General features: G+C 15.1%; 3 pseudogenes; 2 read left to right on the top strand and 1 right to left on the bottom strand.

Moving 5' to 3' along the window:
* The first annotated feature begins 997 nt into the window (after positions 1-997).
* On the top strand, positions 998-10,333 carry LOC132933439 (NADH-ubiquinone oxidoreductase chain 5-like; annotated as a pseudogene).
* Positions 10,334-16,222: 5,889 nt separating this feature from the next.
* Positions 16,223-17,035, bottom strand: LOC132935142 (cytochrome b-like; annotated as a pseudogene).
* Positions 17,036-18,329: 1,294 nt separating this feature from the next.
* Positions 18,330-21,048, top strand: LOC132933438 (NADH-ubiquinone oxidoreductase chain 5-like; annotated as a pseudogene).
* The last annotated feature ends 1,963 nt before the right edge of the window (positions 21,049-23,011 follow it).

Below are 23,011 nucleotides of genomic sequence, written 5' to 3'. Positions count from 1 at the left end.
ATTATTTTTATTAATTAGTTTAATAATTTGATTAGATTATTTTTATATATTTTATTTATTAATTATGATTTTAATATTTTTATATAGTCTTTATTTATATTTATATACTCAATATGGTAAATTATTTTTTAATATAAATTATTTAGTTTATATTAATTTAACAGAATATTTATTATTATTTATACATTGATTACCTTTGAATATAATTTTTTTTAATTATAGAATTATTTTGTTATTTAAATAGTTTAATTAAAATATTAATTTGTGGAATTAAAGATTATATGTTATATTTAAATAATTAAATTTAATTTTTTTTTTTTTTTTTTTTTTTTTTTTTTTTATATCATTTATTATTTTTTTTATTTTAGGCTTATTATTAATTTATTTTGATAAATTTTATTTTTATTGAGTATATATTTTTTTTTTTTTAATTCTTGTATAGTTTTATATGTTATTTTATTGGATTGAATATCTTTAATATTTATTTTCTTTTGTATTTTTGATTTCTTCAATAATTTTATTGTATAGAATAGAATATATAAATTATGATTTTAATAAGAATCGATTTTTAATATTAAATAAATTTTTTTATTATGTTTATATTTTTTTTAATTCTTAGTCCTAATTTAATTAGAATTTTGTTGGGTTGAGATGGTTTAGGAATGGTTTCTTTCTGTTTAGTTGTTTTTTATCAAAATAAAAAATCTTATAGTTCGGGATTGGTAACTGTTATTTTAAATCGTTTAGGTGATTTATTTATTATATATATCTATAATTTGAATATTAAATTTTGGTTCTTGAAATTTTATTTTAATTAATTATTATAGAAATTTAAAATTATTTATTTTTTTATTAGTTTGATAATTATATTTGCTTCTTTGACTAAAAGAGCTCAAATTCCTTTTTCTTCTTGGTTGCCTTTAGCTATAGCAGCTCCTACACCTGTTTCTTTCTTTAGTTCATTCTTCTACTTTAGTAACTGCTGGTTATTTATTTAATAATTCGGTTTAATGAAATTTTTTTAAATTTTTCTTTTTTAAATTATTTAATAGTAATTTCTTGTTTAACTATATTAATATCTGGTTTAAATGCAATTTTTGAATTTGATTTAAAGAAAATTTATTGCTTTTTCTACTTTAAGTCAAATAAGTTTTATATTTATGATTTTATGTTTAGGTAAAATTGATATATGTTTTTTTTTATTTATTAATACATGCTTTATTTAAATCTATAATATTTTTGAGATCTGGTATTTTAATTCTTAATATAAATAATAATCAAGATATTCGTAAAATAGGGGGATTAATTGATTATTTACCTTTTTGTGGTTTGATTTTTATATTTACTTTAATATCATTATGTGGTTTTCCTTTTTTCTGTAGTTTTTATTCTAAGGACTTGATTTTTGAATACTCTTTTTAATAATAAATTTTGATTTTTTTTTTTTTTTTTTTTTTGTTTTATTTTCTTTTTTTTTTAACTTTTTTTTTTTTATTCAATTCGTGTAATTTTATTATTTAATAATAATAAATTTTTCTATATTTAATTATTTAATGATTATTAAATTTGAAAGAAAAAATCTTAATTATTAGTATAATATTTATTAGTTTTATTATGTTGTTTTTTGGTTCTTTTTTTATATGATTAATATTTTATAAATTTGATTTAATTTTATTAGAATTTAAATTTAAGATTTTAAGAGTATTAATTTTATTTTTTAGAATTTGATTTTTTTTGTGAACTTAATAATTTTTTATTTTCTATAAAATATATATTTTCTTTATTTAATATTTTTTTTTTTTAGATTAATATGAAATTTATTATATTTTTTAAAGTAAATTTTTTTTTAAATAATTTTCTTTATATTGGATTTTTTACTTTAAAGGTTTTTGAAATTGGTTGAATTGAATATAATTTAAATAGAGGTTTAATTTATTTTTTTAAGAAAATAATTAGATTTAGACAGAGTATTTTTTAAATAGTTATAAAGTTTATATTTTTATTATTTTTTTTATGATTTTTAATTATTTTATTATTTAATTATTAAATTTAAATAGCTTAATTTAAGAGCATTATATTGAAGATATAAAGGTAAAATAAATTTTTTTAAATATTTTTAAAAATATTTGTTAGTTTTTCTAGTTAATTTAAAAATTAATTTTTAAAATTAAATGTAAAAAAAATTTTTAATTTTGGTGATAATTTTAAAATAAAGGTAAAATTCTAATTGTGTTAATTTTTGTTATTTTTAATAAAGATTAATTTTTTGATTTAATTTTTTATAAATTTTTGTGTAAGGTAGTTACCTTTGCATATTTTTTTTTTAAAAATATTTGTTAGTTTTTTCTAGTTAATTTAAAAATTAATTTTTAAAATTAAAATGTAAAAAAAATTTTTAATTTTGGTGATAATTTTAAAATAAAGGTAAAATTCTAATTGTGTTAATTTTTGTTATTTTTAATAAAGATTAATTTTTGATTTAATTTTTTATAAATTTTTGTGTAAGGTAGTTACCTTTGCATATTTTTTTTTAAAAATATTTGTTAGTTTTTCTAGTTAATTTAAAAATTAATTTTTAAAATTAAATGTAAAAAAAATTTTTAATTTTGGTGATAATTTTAAAATAAAGGTAAAAATTCTAATTGTGTTAATTTTTGTATTTTTAATAAAGATTAATTTTTGATTTAATTTTTTATAAATTTTTTGTGTAAGGTAGTTACCTTTGCATATTTTTTTTTTAAAATATTTGTTAGTTTTTCTAGTTAATTTAAAAATTAATTTTTAAAATTAAATGTAAAAAAAATTTTTAATTTTTGGTGATAATTTTAAAATAAAGGTAAAATTCTAATTGTGTTAAATTTTTGTTATTTTTAATAAAGATTAATTTTTGATTTAATTTTTTATAAATTTTAGTGTAAGGTAGTACCTTTGCATATTTTTTTTTAAAAATATTTGTTAGTTTTTCTAGTTAATTTAAAAATTAATTTTTAAAATTAAATGTAAAAAAAATTTTTAATTTTTGGTGATAATTTTAAAATAAAGGTAAAAATTCTAATTGTGTTAATTTTTGTTATTTTTAATAAAGAATTAATTTTTGATTTAATTTTTTATAAATTTTTGTGTAAGGTAGTTACCTTTGCATATTTTTTTTTTAAAAATATTTGTTAGTTTTTCTAGTTAATTTTAAAAATTAATTTTTAAAATTAAATGTAAAAAAAATTTTTAATTTTGGTGATAATTTTAAAATAAAGGTAAAATTCTAATTGTGTTAATTTTTTGTTATTTTTAATAAAGATTAATTTTTGATTTAATTTTTTATAAATTTTTGTGTAAGGTAGTTACCTTTGCATATTTTTTTTTAAAAATATTTGTTAGTTTTTCTAGTTAATTTAAAAATTAATTTTATAAAATTAAATGTAAAAAAAATTTTTAATTTCGGTGATAATTTTAAAATAAAGGTAAAATTCTAATTGTGTTAATTTTTGTTATTTTTAATAAAGATTAATTTTTGATTTAATTTTTTATAAATTTTTGTGTAAGGTAGAGCACACAGAATGTTAGTTTTTTTAGTTAATTTAAAAATTAATTTTTAAAATTAAATGTAAAAAAAATTTTTAATTTTGGTGATAATTTTAAAATAAAGGTAAAATTCTAATTGTGTTAATTTTTGTTATTTTTAATAAAGATTAATTTTTGATTTAATTTTTTATAAATTTTTGTGTAAGGTAGTTACCTTTGCATATTTTTTTTTAAAAATATTTGTTAGTTTTTCTAGTTAATTTAAAAATTAATTTTTAAAATTAAATGTAAAAAAAATTTTTAATTTTGGTGATAATTTTAAAATAAAGGTAAAATTCTAATTGTGTTAATTTTTGTTATTTTTAATAAAGATTAATTTTTGATTTAATTTTTTATAAATTTTTGTGTAAGGTAGTTACCTTTGCATATTTTTTTTTAAAAATATTTGTTAGTTTTTCTAGTTAATTTAAAAATTAATTTTTAAAATTAAATGTAAAAAAAAATTTTTAATTTTGGTGATAATTTTAAAATAAAGGTAAAATTCTAATTGTGTTAATTTTTGTTATTTTTAATAAAGATTAATTTTTGATTTAATTTTTTATAAATTTTTGTGTAAGGTAGTTACCTTTGCATATTTTTTTTTAAAAATATTTGTTAGTTTTTTTAGTTAATTTAAAAATTAATTTTTAAAATTAAATGTAAAAAAAATTTTTAATTTTGGTGATAATTTTAAAATAAAGGTAAAATTCTAATTGTGTTAATTTTTGTTATTTTTAATAAAGATTAATTTTTGATTTAATTTTTTATAAATTTTTGTGTAAGGTAGTTACCTTTGCATATTTTTTTTTAAAAATATTTGTTAGTTTTTCTAGTTAATTTAAAAATTAATTTTTAAAATTATTATTTATAAATAAAAATTATTTTTATATTGAAAATATAATGTTTTAATTAAACTAATAAATAAATTAAAGATTAAACATTTTAAATGCTTTAAAAGATAGTTAGCAGCTTCTTTTTTTTTAAAATCTTTTTAATTGGAATTTTTTTCAATATTATTATTAACAGTAATAAACCTCTTTTTGGTTTCAATTAATAAATAAGGATTTTGATAATCTATTATTAAGTCGAAATTAATATGTAAAATATTACTTCTTATTTAAGATAAATTATATAATAATTTTTAAAAGCAAATTAAATGTTATAAATTTTAACTATTATCCTTTAAATTTTTCAATTTAATGATCCAAATTTTCATTCATAAAAAATAGTAATAATTATAAATATAAAAAATATTATGAATATAATATTGAAATATAGTATATTAGAGATTTTGAAATTTATAATTATTGGTAGAATAATTGAGATTTCAATATCAAAAATTAAAAAGATAATTGCAATCAAATAAAAATTTAAGGAAAATGGAATTCGTGATTTATTAAATGGATCAAATCCACATTCAAATGGTGCTGATTTGTTGTAGTTAAATTTTATTTTTATATTGATTAAAATTATAATTGAAAATAAAATTAGTATAATAATAAATATTGTTAATATTGATATTAAATTTAATATAATTATTTTATTTAAAAATTAAACTTTTTGATTGGAAATCAAATATACTATTTATATATATTAATAAAATTAATTATTTCATCAGTAGAAAGTTATATATAAAAATAATCAAATAATATCAATGAAATGTCAATATCAAGCAGCTAATTCAAATCTGATGTGATGAATATATGAAAAATGTATTTTTATTATACGTATTAAATTGATTATTAGGAAAATTGTTCCAATAATAACGTGTAAACCATGGAATCCTGTTGCTATATAAAATGATGATCCAAAAATTGAGTCTGAAAATGTAAATGTTGCTTGTTTATATTCTAATATTTGAAGTAATAAAAAATAGATACTTAAAATAATTGTTATATTTATAAAAATAATTGTTTTTTTTTTTTGAATTATTTAATAAGTAAAGATGAGTTAATGTTACAGTGAATCTTGATGTTAATAAAATAATTGTATTTAGTAATGGGATTAATAATGGATTGAAAAAATTAATGTTTTTAGGAGGTCAGTTTAATCCTAATTCAATTGATGGTGCTAAAGAATTATGTAAAAAATTTCAAAAAAATGAAATAAATAAAAATATTTCAGAAATAATAAATAAGATTATTCTAAATTTAATTAGATTTATAATATAAAAATTATGATTACCTTGAAATGTTCTTTCTCGAATTACATCTCGTCATCATAAGATTGAAATAGTAATAATTAAAATTAAATTTATTAATGATATTAAATTAAATTTAAAATTTATAATTATGATATTTGAAATCATTAAATTAAAAGTATTTAAAGCTATTAAAATTGGTCATGGACTTAAATTTAGAATAAAATAAGGTTGATTAATTTTTATCATTATTCTCTAGAATATAAAGATGAAAGAATTGAAAATACATATCTTTGGATTAAGGCTACACATAATTCAAAAATTATTATAAATATTTGAATTAAAATAATAATGATTATTATTGAATTAAAGTTTAATAATGTTATAAGTAAGTGTCCTGCAATTAAATTTGCAGTTAGACGAATAGATAAAGAAAATGGTCGAATAATAATTCTTATTGTTTCAATGATTGTTATTAATGGGGCTAAATAAATTGGTGTATTAAGTGGAATTAAATGTGCAATTATATTTTTTGTATTTTTACATGTTGAAAAAATAATGTAAAATAATCAGAATGGTAAAGCTAAAGTAATTGAAAAAATTATATGACTTGATGATGAAAAAATATAAGGAAATAATCTAAAAAAGTTATTAAGTAAAATAAATATAAATAATGCAATAAATATAAATGCAGGTGATTTAGTTTTTTTTATTTTATATAATATTAATATTTCGTTATTTAATATATTAAAAATTTTAAATATAAATCAATTTATTCGATTTGGTATAATTCATAAAAAATTTGGTATTATTAAAATAATTAATAAAGTTCTAATTCAATTTAATTCTAAATTAAAAACTTTTGTTGAAGGGTCAAAAATATTAAATAAATTTATTATAATTTTTTATGTTATTTTTAAATGAAATTTTAATTTTTATATTTTTAATAAAATTAAAGTATAATAGATTTATAATTAAATAGAATATAGAAAAAAAAAATATAAATAGAATTAATCAATTTATTGGTGCTATTTGAGGGATTAAGTGATATAAATAAATAATTTTAATTTGACAAATTAATGTTATAACTTTAACTAATCTCTTTCATTAGAAGTAATTGCTAATTTACTATATTTTGATTTAAGAGATCATTACTTTGCTTTTCAGTCATCTAATGAGTTAAAAGTTTTTAATTCAATAGATAAATTTATTTAAATTAATTGATTCAATCTGAATTGGTATAAATCTATGATTAATTCCGCAAATTTCTGAACATTGACCAAAGTATATTCCAGGACGATTTATAAAAAGATTAATTTGGTTTATTCGTCCTGGAATTGCATCAATTTTAATTGCTAAACTTGGAATAGTTCAAGAGTGAATAACATCATCTGATGAAATTAAAAGTCGAATATTAAATTTAAATGGGATAATAGTTTTATTATCTACTTCAATTAAACGGAAATTTTCTTTATTTAAATCATTAATTATATATGATTCAAATTCAATATTTGAAAAATCTGAGTATTCATAGGATCAAAATCATTGATGCCCAAAAATTTTAATTGTTAAAATAGGACATTTAATTTCATCTATTAAATATAATAAATGTAAAGAAGGTATGGCAATAAAAATTAAAATAATAGGTGGAGTTGTTGTTCAAATAAACTCAATTATTTGATTTTCTGAAATTTTAATATTAATAAATTTATTGTTTATAATAAATAATATTATGTAAGTAATTGTTGATATAATTATAATAATAATAAAAATTGTATGATCATGAAAAAAAATTAATTGTTCTATTAATGGCGAATTTCTATTTTGAAATCTTAGTTTTAATCAAGTTATAATTTCTAAAAAAAGATTATTCTTTATAAATGAATTTTAAGTTCATTGCATATAATTTCTGCCATATTAGAAATTAATAATTAAAGGTAATTCTGAATATGAATGTTCTAATGGAGGTAAATTATGAATTCATTCAATAGAGTTTCTTAAATTTAATTTGAAAATTGTTGTTTTTTTTAAAAAAATTCTATTTCAAATTGAATAAATTAAAATGATAATTCTAAATGTTGAAATTATTGATCCAATTGATGAAATTATATTTCATAATAAAAAATTATTAGGATAATCTGTATAACGTCGAGGTATTCCATTTAAACCTAAAAAATGTTGGGGGAAAAAAGTTAAATTTACTCCAATAAATATTAAAATAAATTGAATTTTTAAAATAAAGTTATTTATAGAAAATCCTGTAAAAATTGGGAATCAATGAATTAGTCTAGCAATAATTGCAAATACAATTCCTATAGATAATACATAATGAAAATGAGCTACTACATAATAAGTATCATGAAGAATAATATCAATAGATGAATTAGCAAGAATAACTCCTGTTAAGCCACCAATTGTAAATAGAAAAATGAAACCTAAAGATCAAATTGTTGAGGGTGAAAAATTAATTTTAGATCCATAAATAGTAGCTAATCATCTAAAAATTTTAATTCCTGTAGGAATGGCAATAATTATAGTTGCTGATGTAAAATATGCTCGTGTATCAACATCTATACCAATTGTAAATATATGATGAGCTCATACAATAAATCCTAATAATCCAATAGTTAATATTGCATAAATTATTCTAATATTACCAAATGTTTCATTTTTATTTCTTTCTTGACTAATAATATGTGAAATTAATCCAAATCCAGGTAAAATTAAAATATAAACTTCAGGATGTCCAAAGAATCAAAATAAATGTTGATAAAGAATAGGATCTCCTCCTCCTGCTGGATCAAAAAATGAAGTGTTTAAATTTCGATCAGTTAATAATATTGTAATAGCACCAGCTAAGACTGGTAAAGATAAAATTAATAAAATAGCTGTAATTAAAATTGATCAAGGGAAAAGAGGAATTTGATTTAATTTTATATTATTTGGTATTATATTAAGAATTGTACAAATAAAGTTAATTGCTCCTAAAATTGAGGAGATTCCTGCTAAATGTAAGGAAAAAATAGTTAAATCAACTGAAATATTATTATGTGCAATGTTATTTGATAAAGGTGGATAAATAGTTCATCCTGTTCCTGTTCCATTATTAATTAAAAAACTACAAATTATTATTATTAATGATGGGGGTAATAATCAAAATCTAATGTTATTTAAACGTGGGAATGATATATCAGGACAACCTATTATTATAGGAATTAATCAATTTCCAAATCCACCAATTACAATTGGTATTGTTATAAAAAAAATTATAATAAAAGCATGAATTGTTACAATTACATTATATAATTGGTTATTATTAATAATAGAATTAATTTGTCTTAGTTCTAGACGAATTAAAATTCTAAGAGATGATCCAATTATACCTGATCAAATACCAAATAAAAAGTATAAAGTTCCAATATCTTTATGATTAGTTGAAAAAATTCATTTTATAGATAAAATGGCTGATAATAGGTTGTAAATTGTAAATTTATATATAGATTAAATAATCTTTTTATCATTAAATCTTATATTCATATTAAATGATATTAAATTGCAAATTTAAAGGTATTAATTATTTAATTAAGGTTTAAAATATAATATTTTTAATTTTGAAGATTAATAGTTTATTTAGTTAACTTAAAACCTTAATAAATAAATAAGTAACTAAAAAATAATCTAAAAAAATTTATTAATATAATGAAATCATAATTGTTTTTTTTATATATTAGATATCATTTATTAAAAAGATTAAAATTAAATAATATAAAATAAGTTAATTTAATATAAAAAAGTAAATTTAAAATAGTTAGTATAATTAATATTATTATAATAATATATATATTATTATAGATTAAAGTTTTAATTAGTATTCATTTTATTAAAAATCCTATTATGGGAGGTAAACCTATAATTGAAAAAATTAATATTAATATATTTAATTTGAAAAAAAAATTTAAATTAAATAGTTTTATTTGATTAATATAATTAACATTATAATTATTAAGTATTTTAATAATTAAAAAATTTAATAAAGAATAAATTAAAAAGTAATTAATTCATAAATTTTCATTTATTAAAATTGCAAATAGTATTCAGGTAGTATTATTAATTGATGATATAGCTAAAATTTTACGTATTGAATTTTGATTTAAACCAAAAATTGAATTTATTGAGATTAATACAATTAAAAAAATTATATTTTTATTAATATTTAAATAAGAAATTATAATTAAAGGTGTGATTTTTTGTCAAGTTATTATTAATAAACATGATATTCAATTCAGTCCTTCTATTATTGAAGGTAATCATAAATGAAAAGGTATTAATCTTAATTTTATTAATAGTGATATTATAATTAAAATATTATCATTATTTATAAATAATAGATTTTTATTAATTAAAAAAATTAGTAATAAAATTGAAGCAAAAGCTTGAATTAAAAAATATTTTATTGTAGCTTCAATTGAGTAAATTGATGACTTAAAGTTTAAAATTGGAATAATTGAAAATAGATTTAATTCTAATCCTATTCATATTGATAATCAATTTGATGCTGAAATTGATATTAAAGTTCTAAATATTAATAATGTAAAAAATATAATTTTTGTTAAATTTAAATTTATCAGAAAAAAGAATTTTATTCTATATTTGAAGTATGAATCCAAAAGCTTATTTTAGCTTATTTTTCTTTATGATATATACTTAGGTGTTTTATGCATATAAATTTTTGAAATTTATGGATTAGATAGTTTCTTAAAGTATAATAAAAGTATATATAATACATGATTTACTCTATCAAAGTAACCCTTTTTCAGGCATTTTATTTTTAAAAATATTGTTTAGTAAAAAAATGTTTCTTGGTTTAGATAGAGATTGGGAATAATCTCAATAAAATTTTAAAAAAAATATGTTTTAGTGAGGCATGACGTTTGTAATTGTCTAAAAAGGGGGGCGTAGCCCTCCTTTAAAAAAAAAAAAGAAAGAAGAAAGAGTATATAGAGGATTTATTAATATATATAGTAGTATACATATATAGACTTCATATATATATAGTATATATATATAATACATATATACATCTATATAGCTTATATTATATATATATATATATATATATATATATAAATCCTTATATAGTAATATTATCTATACATCTTATATATATATATATATATGTATATAAATCCTTATATGAATATATACATATATTTATTGTATATATATATATAAGGTTTCTAGTTTGAAAATTCAATTATTTGAAAAATTAAAGTAGGAATAGTCGTATAAATTAACTAAAAAAAGTATATTTTTTTTAGCTATAAAATTAATTTTAATTTGTTAGAAATGTCCATTATTAAAAAAAAAAATATGTTGAAAAAATTACAATTTTAGTTTTTTTTACTTTAAAAAGTTGAGTTAAATTATTAAAAATTGTATAATTTGGTTTTTCAAAAATTGCAAAAATAAAAATTCTTTATTCGATTTTTTATCATAATTCGTTAACTAAAATATTTTTGTGAGAAATTTTTGGGTATAACTACATAATTGTGTATGATTTTTGTCTTCAAATTTGGAAAATTTATTTTTATTTATTCGAGTTTTATTGTTTAATTTAAAATTTTAGCTCATTAAATGTATAAACCTGATTACAGAAAAATATTTATATTTTATTAAAATTTTAATTTAGGAAATATTTAAATATATGTAAATAGTCGTATAAATTAACTAAAAAAAGTATACTTTTTTTATCTATAAAATTAATTTTAATTTGTTAGAAATGTCCATTATTAAAAAAAAATATGTTGAAAAATTACAATTTTAGTTTTTTTACTTTAAAAAGTTGAGTTAAATTATTAAAAATTGTATAATTTGGTTTTTCAAAAATTGCAAAAATAAAAATTCTTTATTCGATTTTTTATCATAATTCGTTAACTAAAATATTTTTGTGAGAAATTTTTGGGTATAACTACATAATTGTGTATGATTTTTGTCTTCAAATTTGGAAAATTTATTTTTATTTATTCGAGTTTTATTGTTTAATTTAAAATTTTAGTTCATTAAATGTATAAACCTGATTACAGAAAATATTTATATTTTATTAAAATTTTAATTTAGGAATTAATCAGTATATAAATATTTAAATATATGTAAATAGTCGTATAAATTAACTAAAAAAAGTATACTTTTTTTATCTATAAAATTAATTTTAATTTGTTAGAAATGTCCATTATTAAAAAAAAATATGTTGAAAAATTACAATTTTAGTTTTTTTACTTTAAAAAGTTGAGTTAAATTATTAAAAATTGTATAATTTGGTTTTTCAAAAATTGCAAAAATAAAAATTCTTTATTCGATTTTTTATCATAATTCGTTAACTAAAATATTTTTGTGAGAAATTTTTGGGTATAACTACATAATTGTGTATGATTTTTGTCTTCAAATTTGGAAAATTTATTTTTATTATTCGAGTTTTATTGTTTAATTTAAAATTTTAGCTCATTAAATGTATAAACCTGATTACAGAAAATATTTATATTTTATTAAAATTTCAATTTAGGAATTAATCAGTATATAAATATTTAAATATATGTAAATAGTCGTATAAATTAACTAAAAAAAGTATACTTTTTTTATCTATAAAATTAATTTTAATTTGTTAGAAATGTCCATTATTAAAAAAAAATATGTTGAAAAATTACAATTTAGTTTTTTTATTTTAAAAAGTTGAGTTAAATTATTAAAAATTGTATAATTTGGTTTTTCAAAAATTGTAAAAATAAAAATTCTTTATTCGATTTTTTATCATAATTCGTTAATTAAAATATTTTTGTGAGAAATTTTTGGGTATAACTACATAATTGTGTATAATTTTTGTCTTCAAATTTGGAAAATTTATTTTTATTTACTTAAGTTTTATTGTTTAATTTAAAATTGTAATTTATTATAAATTCAATAAAATTAAAATTTAATTAAAAATTGCTTATTTTAATAATATTAAACCATATTATTATTATTTTATATATAAATATAATTTATTTTATTATAAAATTTTATTTAATTAAGAAAATACATGAAATTTTTTGATTGTTAATAAGTTCTTAAAGGATTTTAATAATTCTCAGTATTAAATATTAAATATTAAAGAGATTTAGATTTAATTATTAATTTAAGTATAAACTAAATATGTGCCAGCAGTTGCGGTTAAACATAATATACAAGTAAAATAGTTTGGTTATTAGTATTAAGTATAATTTATAATTTAATTTTTTTTAATAAAGTAAAATTTAATTAAGAATTATTATTATAATTATTTTATTCTATTAAATTTTATTTAAAACTAGGATTAGATACCCTATTATAAAAGTTTAAATTAATTTACTAAAAAATTAATAGTTATGTTCTTTAAATTTAAAAAATTTGGCGGTATTTTAGTCTTATTAGAGGAACCTGTTTTTTAATTGATAATCCACGATTAATTTTACTTATTTTAAATAGTTCATATATCGCTGTCATGAATATATTTAAAAATTTATTTTCTTTGTTTATTTTTATGATTTATGTTAAGTCAAGATGTGGTTAATAAATAAGTTTATAATGGGTTACATTAAATTTTATTTTTGGATTTTAGATGAAAATTAAAATGAAATTGGATTTAATAGTAAATTTATTTATTTAATTAATATGAATAAAGATCTAAAATATGTACATATTGCCCGTCATTCTTATTAAAAATAAGACAAGTCGTAACAAAGTAAATGTACTGGAAAGTGTATTTAGAAAGATTATATTTTTTATAAATAAATATCTAAATTTAAGTATGTCATTTACAATGATAGGATGTTGTTAAACTTTATTTAAATTAAAGTTATTAATATATTTATTTTTTATTGATTTTTTATAAAAGTAATTTATTTATTTAGGGTTTTAGTATTAAGTAAAAATTAATTTTTAGATTTATAGTTTAATAGTATTGTAAAAGAATTAGTTAAATTTTAAAAAGAATATTTTTAGTACCTTTTGTATCAGGGTTAATTAAAATTTTTAATTTTTTTTTAATTTCTCAAAATTTATAGAGTTAATTTTATTATTAATTTATTGTTTTATAAATATTTATAAAATAATATTAGTTTTGAAATTTAATTCGTTATATTATATTTAGTTATTTAAGATTTAAATTTAATTTAAAATTTTAAAAGTTATTTTGATTTTATATATTAATATTTTAAATTTAAATTATTTTAGGGATAAGCTTAAAATTTTTATATAATAATTTATTTATTTTAATAATTTATAGGAATAGAAATTTTTATTATAAGTTTGTAAAAATTTATTATTTATTTAGTTTTAATTTATTATAAATTTATTTATTTTTTTTATTAAATTTTATTAATTAATATTTAATTTTTAGTAATAATGATTAAATTAGTATAATTTATATTTATAAATTATGAATTCGGCAAAAATTATTTTCATCTGTTTAACAAAAACATTGTATTAAGTTTAATTTAATATAGGATCTGCTCAATGATTTATTAAATAGCTGCAGTATTTTGACTGTGCAAAGGTAGCATAATAATTAGTCTTTTAATTGAGGACTTGTATGAAAGATTTGATGAGAAATAAACTTTATTATTTATATAATTAAAATTTTATTTTTAAGTAAAAAAGCTTAAATTATTTAAAGGGACGATAAGACCCTATAAAACTTTATAAATATTAATTTTAATTTTTTTGGATTATAAATATTTTAATTTTATTATTTATTTTATTGGGGTGATAAAAAAAATTATTAAACTTTTTTTAAAATTTTACATTATTTAGTGATTATTTGAATTAAAATTTTTAATTATAGGAAAAAGTTACTTTAGGGATAACAGCGTAATTAATTTTTTAAGTTCAAATTTAAAAATTAGTTTGCGACCTCGATGTTGAATTAAGATTAATCTTAGGTGCAAAATTTTAAGTATTAGGTCTGTTCGACCTTTAAATTCTTACATGATTTGAGTTCAAACCGGTGTAAGCCAGGTTGGTTTCTATCTTTTAAAAAATAATTTATTTTAGTACGAAAGGATTAAATAATTAAATTAAATTTTTTTATTAAGTGAATTAAATTAATTTAACTATTTTGGCAGATAATTGTGTTAAATTTAGAATTTAATTATATAATTTTAATTATAGATAGTAATTTTTATATTTATTATAATTATTAATTTTTTGATTTTATTTTTAATAGTTTTCATAAGAGTAGCTTTTTTTACTTTATTAGAACGTAAAGTTTTAGGTTATATTCAATTACGTAAAGGCCCTAATAAATTTTTTATTAAAGGTGTTTTTCAACCTATAGGTGATGGTTTAAAGTTATTTTTTAAAGAAGTTAATTATCCTAGAAATATAAATTTTTTAATTTTTATAATTTCCCCTATATTAGGTTTATTAATTTCTGTTTTTTTTTTGATTTATTTATCCTTATATTGGTATAAATTATATTATAGGTTTTGGTTTAATTTATATGTTTTGTTGTTCGAGTTTAATAGTTTATATTTTTTTAATAATTAGATGATCATCTAATTCTAATTATTCAGTTTTAGGGATAATTCGTTTTATTTCTCAAATAATTTCTTATGAAGTAAGAATAATAATTATTATTATAAATTTAATATTTTTAATTAATAGATTTAATTTAAATGATTTTTATATTTATCAAATAAATTCTAAATTTTTTTTTTTTCTTTTTTTAATATTTATTTTATTATTAATTAGATTTTTAGCAGAAATGAATCGTTCTCCTTTTGATTTTTCTGAAGGAGAATCAGAATTAGTTTCTGGTTTTAATATTGAATTTAGAAGTTTATCTTTTATTTTTATTTTTATATCTGAATATATAAGAATTATATTTATAGGTATATTATTATGTGAAATATTTTTTGGTTTAATAATGAATAAATTTTATTTAAATATTTTTATTTTAACATTTATATTTTTAATTATTTGATTACGTGGGTTTTTACCACGTTTTCGTTATGATAAGTTAATATATTTAATTTGAAAATTAATTTTACCTTTATCTTTATTTTTATTTATATTTAATTTTTCTATTAAATTATTTAACTTATATCATTAATTTTAGTATTAAGTTAATAGAATTAATTTCTATTTTTTATTTTCAAAATAAATATTTTAAATAAATTAATTAACTGATTTTATTAAGTTAATAATTTATCTCATATTTTTTATAATATAAAAATTAATAAAAAAATATGAAAAGTAAATTGTTGTAAAAATTTGACTTGTTGAAATAAAAGGATATTCAACTGGTTGTATACCAATTCATGTTAATATAAAAAATGTTATAATAAAAATTCAAAATAGAATTTTATTTATAGGATAAAATTTATTTCTTAAGAAGTTTTTTTTATTTAATAAAGGTATAATCAATAAAATTAAAATTGATAATATTAAGGCAATAACTCCTCCTAATTTATTAGGGATTGCTCGTAAAATTGAATATGAAAATAAAAAATATCATTCTGGTTGAATATGATTAGGCGTAATTATTGAATTTGCTATATCAAAATTATTATGATCATTTAATAAATAAGGAAAAATTAAAGTTAAAATGAAAAATATTCATATAAATATAATTAATCCAATTAAATCTTTAATTAAGAAATAAGGTGAAAATCTGATTTTATCAAAATTTCTATTAATACCTAATGGATTATTAGATCCTGTTATATGTAAAAAAAAAAGATGAATAAAAGTAAATAAAATAATAATAAAAGGTAAAATAAAGTGAATTGAAAAAAATCGTGTTAATGTAGCATTACTAATAGAGAAGCCTCCTCAAATTCAAATTACAATTGAATTTCCTAAATATGGAATTGCTGATAAAAGATTTGTAATTACTGTTGCACCTCAAAATGATATTTGTCCTCATGGTAATACATATCCTACAAAAGCTGTTATTATAGTTAATAATAATAATAATACTCCTACAATTCATGTTATTTTAAAATTAAATGAATTTATATAAATTCCTCGTCTAATATGAATATAAATTATAATAAAAAATATTGATGCCCCATTAGCATGGAAAGAACGAATTAATCATCCAAAATTAATATTTCGATTTATATTAATAATTCTTTGAAAAGCTAAGTTAATATCTGTTTTATAATGGAAAGCTAAAAATAATCCTGTTAAAATTTGATTAATTAAGCAGATTATTAATAAAGATCCAAAATTTCATATAAAACTAATTCTAGTAGGTGTTGGTAAGTTTAATATTGGTGATATAATTTTTATTATGTTTTTTTTCATTAATTGGTTTTTTGTCGAATTGGTCCTTTATTAATTTTTAATATTCAGATAATTAAAATTAATATAAAAAAAAGAATAAATATAATTATATAGATTAAAATATTATTAGGTATTATAAATATGTTTAATAAGTAAAAGTTATCTTCAAATATAAATTTATTTTCATAAATCATATTTTCTATATTTAGAGATAATTTAAAGTAAATTAATATTAAGAATATAAAAATTATTTTGTAAATTATGGTTTTTATAATTTTTATTAATATTTAATTCATTAAAAGCAATTCTTGAGATATATAAAAAAATAATTATTAATCCTCCAATATATAAAATGAAAACTATAAATGAAATTCATGATGTTTTATTAATTAAATTAATTATTATAGTTAAAGTTATTGTTTGAATTAAAATAATTAAATTTGATCTAATAGGTGATTTCATTATTGTTAATATAATTGCTATAATTAAATTAGTTAATAAAATAATTTTTAAAATTCAGTATATATTTTAATTAAAATATTAATTTTGGAGATTAATGATAATATGTATATATTTATACTGATTTATTTTAAATAATTTTATAATTTTGATTTACAATATCAATGTTTTTTTTAAAACTATTAAAATGATAAATTTATTTATTTTAGTTTTAATATTTATATTATTTTCTGGAGTCTTATTTTATATTTTTAATTTTAATCATTTATTAATAATACTTTTAGGATTAGAATATTTATTATTAATTTTATCTTTATTATTTTTGTTAAATTTAATAATATTTATTAAGCAATATATTTTATTATTAGTTTTTTTTATTTTTTGTATTAGTGAAAGAGTATTAGGTTTAACAATTTTGATTTTAATAGTTCGTATATATGGAAATGATTATATAAAATCATTAATAATTTTACAATGAATAATTTTAATATTAATTATTTTTAGAATGATTTTTTTTAGCTTGAAGGTTAAAAGATGATGATTAGCCCAGAATTTTTTTTTTTTTTTTTTTTTTTTTTATATATTTTAAGATTCCAATATTCAATTATTTTTTAAATATTAGATATTTATTTGGTATAGATATATTTTCTTATTTAATATTTATATTAGGTATTTGGATTATTAGATTAGTTTATATTTCTAGACTTAATTTTAAAAATAATTATTTAAATTATTTTAATTTATTAATATTTATTTTTGTTATTATTTTTTATTTTTGTTTTTTTAGAAATAGTTTTTTTTTTATTTTATATTTTTTATGAAATTAATTTAATTCCTGTAATTATTTTAATTTATGGTTGAGGATATCAATATGAGCGTTTTAAAGCTGGATTTTATTTATTTATTTATATAATTTTTTTTTCTTTACCTTTTTTTTTCATGTTTATTAAGTTTAAATAATTTTAACTTTATATTTATGTATTATTTTGATTATTTAAATAATTTAAATTTTTATTTTTATATATTTTTAATAATAATTTTTTTAGTTAAAATACCTTTATTTATATTTCATATCTGATTACCTAAAGCTCATGTTGAAGCTCCTATTTGTGGTTCAATAATTTTAGCTGGTATTATATTAAAATTAGGTGGTTTTGGTATTTATCATATTTTAATGTTAATTTTTAAGATTAATCTTAAATTTAATTATTTATTAATTTCTTTATGTTTATTAGGAATAATAATTTTAAGATTAGTTTGTTTTTTTCAAAGAGATCTTAAAATTTTAATTGCTTATTCTTCTGTTGTTCATATAGGTTTAGTTATTATTGGGTTTTTAACTTTAAATAATTGAGGTTATTTTGGTTCATTAATTTTAATATTTGGTCATGGTTTATGTTCTTCTGGATTATTTTGTTTAAGAAATATTTGTTATTTACGTTTTAAAAGTCGTAGAATGTTTTTAAATAAAGGTTTAATTAATATTTATCCTTTTTTATCATTTTGATGATTTTTATTATGTTCTTCTAATATATCTTTTCCTCCTTCTTTAAATTTATTTGGTGAATTATTTTTATTAATTAGTTTAATAATTTGATTAGATTATTTTTATATATTTTATTTATTAATTATGATTTTAATATTTTTATATAGTCTTTATTTATATTTATATACTCAATATGGTAAATTATTTTTTAATATAAATTATTTAGTTTATATTAATTTAACAGAATATTTATTATTATTTATACATTGATTACCTTTGAATATAATTTTTTTAATTATAGAATTATTTTGTTATTTAAATAGTTTAATTAAAATATTAATTTGTGGAATTAAAGATTATATGTTATATTTAAATAATTAAATTTAATTTTTTTTTTTTTTTTTTTTTTTTTTTTTTTATATCATTTATTATTTTTTTTATTTTAGGCTTATTATTAATTTATTTTGATAAATTTTATTTTATTGAGTATATATTTTTTTTTTTTAATTCTTGTATAGTTTTATATGTTATTTTATTGGATTGAATATCTTTAATATTTATTTCTTTTGTATTTTTGATTTCTTCAATAATTTTATTGTATAGAATAGAATATATAAATTATGATTTTAATAAGAATCGATTTTTAATATTAATAAATTTTTTTTATTATGTTTATATTTTTTTTAATTCTTAGTCCTAATTTAATTAGAATTTTGTTGGGTTGAGATGGTTTAGGAATGGTTTCTTTCTGTTTAGTTGTTTTTTATCAAAATAAAAAATCTTATAGTTCGGGATTGGTAACTGTTATTTTAAATCGTTTAGGTGATTTATTTATTATTATATCTATAATTTGAATATTAAATTTTGGTTCTTGAAATTTTATTTTAATTAATTATTATAGAAATTTAAATTATTTATTTTTTATTAGTTTGATAATTATATTTGCTTCTTTGACTAAAAGAGCTCAAATTCCTTTTTCTTACTTGGTTGCCTTTAGCTATAGCAGCTCCTACACCTGTTTCTTCTTTAGTTCATTCTTCTACTTTAGTAACTGCTGGTATTTATTTAATAATTCGGTTTAATGAAATTTTTTTAAATTTTTCTTTTTTAAATTATTTAATAGTAATTTCTTGTTTAACTATATTAATATCTGGTTTAAATGCAATTTTTGAATTTGATTTAAAGAAAATTATTGCTTTTTCTACTTTAAGTCAAATAAGTTTTATATTTATGATTTTATGTTTAGGTAAAATTGATATATGTTTTTTTTATTTATTAATACATGCTTTATTTAAATCTATAATATTTTTTGAGATCTGGTATTTTAATTCTTAATATAAATAATAATCAAGATATTCGTAAAATAGGGGGATTAATTGATTATTTACCTTTTTGTGGTTTGATTTTTATATTTACTTTAATATCATTATGTGGTTTTCCTTTTTTCTGTAGTTTTTATTCTAAGGACTTGATTTTTGAATACTTTTTAATAATAAATTTGAATTTTTTTTTTTTTTTTTTTTTTTTTTATTTTCTTTTTTTTTAACTTTTTTTTATTCAATTCGTGTAATTTATTATTTAATAATAATAAATTTTTCTATATTTAATTATTTAATGATTATTAAATTTGAAAGAAAAATCTTAATTATTAGTATAATATTTATTAGTTTTATTATGTTGTTTTTTGGTTCTTTTTTTATATGATTAATATTTTATAAATTTGATTTAATTTTATTAGAATTTAAATTTAAGATTTTAAGAGTATTAATTTTATTTTTTAGAATTTGATTTTTTTTTGAACTTAATAATTTTTTATTTTCTATAAAATATATATTTTCTTTATTTAATATTTTTTTTTTTAGATTAATATGAAATTTATTATTTTTTAAAGTAAATTTTTTTTTAAATAATTTTCTTTATATTGGATTTTTTACTTTAAAGGTTTTTGAAATTGGTTGAATTGAATATAATTTAAATAGAGGTTTAATTTATTTTTTTAAGAAAATAATTAGATTTAGACAGAGTATTTTTTTAAATAGTTATAAAGTTTATATTTTATTATTTTTTTTTATGATTTTTAATTATTTTATTATTTAATTATTAAATTTAAATAGCTTAATTTAAGAGCATTATATTGAAGATATAAAGGTAAAATAAATTTTTTTAAATATTTTTAAAAATATTTGTTAGTTTTTCTAGTTAATTTAAAAATTAATTTTTAAAATTAAATGTAAAAAAAATTTTTATTTTGGTGATAATTTTAAAATAAAGGGTAAAATTCTAATTGTGTTAATTTTTGTTATTTTTAATAAAGATTAATTTTTGATTTAATTTTTTTATAAATTTTTGTGTAAGGTAGTTACCTTTGCATATTTTTTTTTAAAAATATTTGTTAGTTTTTTCTAGTTAATTTAAAAATTAATTTTTAAAATTAAATGTAAAAAAAATTTTTAATTTTGGTGATAATTTTAAAATAAAGGTAAAATTCTAATTGTGTTAATTTTTGTTATTTTTAATAAAGATTAATTTTTGATTTAATTTTTTATAAATTTTTGTGTAAGGTAGTTACCTTTGCATATTTTTTTTTAAAAATATTTGTTAGTTTTTCTAGTTAATTTAAAAATTAATTTTTAAAATTAAATGTAAAAAAAATTTTTAATTTTGGTGATAATTTTAAAATAAAGGTAAAATTCTAATTGTGTTAATTTTTGTTATTTTTAATAAAGATTAATTTTTTGATTTAATTTTTTATAAATTTTTGTGTAAGGTAGTTACCTTTGCATATTTTTTTTAAAAATATTTGTTAGTTTTTCTAGTTAATTTAAAAATTAATTTTTAAAATTAAATGTAAAAAAAATTTTTAATTTTGGTGATAATTTTAAAATAAAGGTAAAATTCTAATTGTGTTAATTTTTGTTATTTTTAATAAAGATTAATTTTTGATTTAATTTTTTATAAAATTTTAGTGTAAGGTAGTTACCTTTGCATATTTTTTTTTAAAAATATTTGTTAGTTTTTCTAGTTAATTTAAAAATTAATTTTTAAAATTAAATGTAAAAAAAATTTTTAATTTTGGTGATAATTTTAAAATAAAGGTAAAATTCTAATTGTGTTAATTTTTGTTATTTTTAATAAAGATTAATTTTTGATTTAATTTTTTTATAAATTTTTGTGTAAGGTAGTTACCTTTGCATATTTTTTTTTAAAAATATTTGTTAGTTTTTCTAGTTAATTTAAAAATTAATTTTTAAAATTAAATGTAAAAAAAATTTTTAATTTTGGTGATAATTTTAAAATAAAGGTAAAATTCTAATTGTGTTAATTTTTGTTATTTTTAATAAAGATTAATTTTTGATTTAATTTTTTATAAATTTTTGTGTAAGGTAGTTACCTTTGCATATTTTTTTTTAAAAATATTTGTTAGTTTTTCTAGTTAATTTAAAAATTAATTTTTAAAATTAAATGTAAAAAAAATTTTTAATTTCGGTGATAATTTTAAAATAAAGGTAAAATTCTAATTGTGTTAATTTTTGTTATTTTTAATAAAGATTAATTTTTGATTTAATTTTTTATAAATTTTTGTGTAAGGTAGTTACCTTTGCATATTTTTTTTTAAAAATATTTGTTAGTTTTTTTTAGTTAATTTAAAAATTAATTTTTAAAATTAAATGTAAAAAAAATTTTTAATTTTGGTGATAATTTTAAAATAAAGGTAAAATTCTAATTGTGTTAATTTTTGTTATTTTTAATAAAGATTAATTTTTGATTTAATTTTTTTATAAATTTTTGTGTAAGGTAGTTACCTTTGCATATTTTTTTTTAAAAATATTTGTTAGTTTTTCTAGTTAATTTAAAAATTAATTTTTAAAATTAAATGTAAAAAAAATTTTTAATTTTGGTGATAATTTTAAAATAAAGGTAAAATTCTAATTGTGTTAATTTTTGTTATTTTTAATAAAGATTAATTTTTGATTTAATTTTTTATAAATTTTTGTGTAAGGTAGTTACCTTTGCATATTTTTTTTTAAAAATATTTGTTAGTTTTTCTAGTTAATTTAAAAATTAAA

The sequence above is a fragment of the Metopolophium dirhodum genome, chromosome 1 (assembly GCF_019925205.1).
Source record: "Metopolophium dirhodum isolate CAU chromosome 1, ASM1992520v1, whole genome shotgun sequence".
Lineage (NCBI taxonomy): Eukaryota > Metazoa > Arthropoda > Insecta > Hemiptera > Aphididae > Metopolophium > Metopolophium dirhodum.
The sequence above is the reverse complement of the archived record's forward strand: the minus strand, read 5'-3'. Positions and strand labels throughout refer to the sequence as shown.